This window comes from Phaethon lepturus, unplaced genomic scaffold (genome assembly GCF_000687285.1).
Source record: "Phaethon lepturus isolate BGI_N335 unplaced genomic scaffold, ASM68728v1 scaffold11710, whole genome shotgun sequence".
NCBI classification, from domain to species: domain Eukaryota; kingdom Metazoa; phylum Chordata; class Aves; order Phaethontiformes; family Phaethontidae; genus Phaethon; species Phaethon lepturus.
In genome coordinates this window covers 54089-56737 of record NW_010514083.1, presented here as the reverse complement: position 1 = coordinate 56737, position 2649 = coordinate 54089, and positions in this window count along the sequence as shown.

The window sequence follows — 2649 nt, the reverse complement described above, 5'->3', positions numbered from 1 at the left end:
CAGTCATTATTTTGCTCAAAAACAATACCAGGTGAGCTTTATTCCCTACTAACAAAGCTGCTTTGACCAATTTACTGAAGCTAAGCTGATACATGCTGAGTATTTGCTTAATGTTTAATGTTCTATCTAGAGCAAAACAATGTCTGAACTCTATTGAATCAGCACAGCTCTCCACCTTCCTGGGTATGATTGCACTTTCGTGCTAATCCTGACAACTGTGCTTGTGAAAGCTGTCAAGAAATACACGAAAACATACTATTCTGACTATACATACGCTAGAAGTGCTTCATAAACCTGTAAGTTGTCTTATTACAGAGTTGGAATCATGAAAAATTTGTATTTTTCTTGCCAGAAACATTACAGACCTGACTCCATTGCAAAGTTTTTCTGGCCCAGTTCTGCCAGCTGAGGAGGAAAGAAGTACATGCATGGTGACTACCCAGGGTGCAGGGCTGCTCTCCATCCTTCCTGTTGTCTCCCAGATTGCTTGCTCCTTTATGTAGATAATATGGATGTATAGTGCTGATTTTTTTATCTGTTTATTCAATACTAATATTGCTAAATTTCTAAAGGTCCCACCAAGACCCCATTGTTTTAGGTACACAACAGGTAAGCAACAAAATATCACCTGCTCCAAACAACTCATTATCTAAAAAAAATCTGGCCTGATTTCTAATCTTAATGGTTATTCTGGGTAACTCATTCAGGATTATGTCATAATGAATAGCCAGTTTCTTCAGCAGAATTGCCTATAAATGTCTAGTTGACATGGTATCTATGTGATGCCTTATGCCGATTAATTAGCATGGTTCAGTGATGTTTTATGTTTTTAGTAAATACATTAGTAGTCTTGCTGCAAAGGATATAAATGGGGGGAGGCTTAGCTACTTTTGATCATTATAGATGCAACATTGAGTTTTCCAGTGTGTGTGACTCCTGAAAGTATCATGAAATAGGCAACTTATTGAATGCACCAGCTCTGGGTGTTATTTGAAGCTGTTGTGTTTCACATATTTCTATGTGCTCATGCCCGCATTTTCTCTATTTTTAACTGGGTTTACTCATGCCTTTTGGAATTACTGCCATGCATAAAACAAGGTGCTCATGCTGTGGCCAACAATGAAGGAGCCACAGTGGGTTGGTGTGTCTTGCATACTTCTCTTGTGCTTTTGCTGCTGGTCACCTTGGAGACAAGAAGTGTCCTGGACTGGCCCCACAGTTGCTTTAACCAAGTGGCAGCTCCTACATTTTCTGCTTCATCTATAATTAGTGGCATTTCTTGAATAATCTGTGGTTATTCTGATGTGAGGCTTTTACCATAACCCACGATGGCAACGCATTCCCAAAGCTTCTATATTCCTCCAGGGATAATATTTAATATTTAATCTGGAAGTTTAGCAAACCTTATTCCAGTTCACCAGCAGTGGTGTGGGGGAAGTCCCAGAAGGGGAATAACTAGGGGAATAACTCTACTAGCTTTTCCCACGGCTGCTGCCGCAAATAGATGCTCCAAGAGGGCTGAGTGCGTATTTGCAGCCTTTTAACACAGAAGAATATTGAAATACCTCTAGAGATCACGGAGCATCTGCAAAGCCATATTTATCTTCAGCCATCCAGCCCTAATGTATTCTGAACTCTTCAGCTCTCCCCTTGGCCCAGGGCAATGACATGAAATAGTGCTGGGTATTAGGATTTTATACGTTTTCGGTTAACACTCCTGACTCCAGATAAAGTTTTAATTCTGCCAGCAGTGCTTCTGCTGCCCATCTTATTCTACTTTAAAATGCTCTTTTAAATGTTAGTTTAGTTGTTGCTAAACTAACAAGAATTGTCACAGTATTGGAGTGTGTATGTTCCCATAGTGTTCATACTACAAAAGACAGCAGTCCCGTTTTCAGTTCTTCACCAAAAGCCTTTTTCCTCTTAATACTACTATCCTCTTAGTAGTCATCAGCAGACAGATTTCTTTCTTAATAGCTATCTTTATGTTTCATAACCTGTAAAAAGCAGATTTTCTTTCATGCTTACCATGTATACGGTCCTTGCTTGTATTTCATGCCAGCACCTGGTACTACTAGGTAGTAGTTTGGTTGGTCCCAGAACCAGCATCACCTGGTCTCTGAGGGACTTACATCTTATGTTGAATGAGCTGGTGCCTAAAAAGATGGAGAGTCCAGACTGGTGTGTGATAAGTAGTGAGTTTACCTCCGAGCCCATACTTAGTGGTGGTGATGTTAGGTTTTCTCTCAGTTCTGCTCAGTTACCTATTCACGTTAAACCTGTAGGAACTAATATCTCTGGTCGGTCTGTGTCAGATTAGATTTGAATTGGATCAGTGTGCCCAAACATTATTGATGGGGAACAGAGAAAGATACACACTCCTTGACTTCCTTATTCTCTTCTTATTGTCTTCTAGAGACAAGGCTAGAAATTCATCTACAGTTGGATCTGCTTGATCTATGGGTGGTTAATAATAATGACAATTTGCAGTGTGTCTTTTATTTTTTTTAGTATCTCAGGCAAATCTCATGCTTTGGGGAATACACATTATAGGAATCATGAATAATAAGTAGATAGTTCATTATTCATATCTGTCTGCTGGGGGAAAAAATGTCACAGAGGGAGTAGGTGGCTGGACCAACTTTTTGT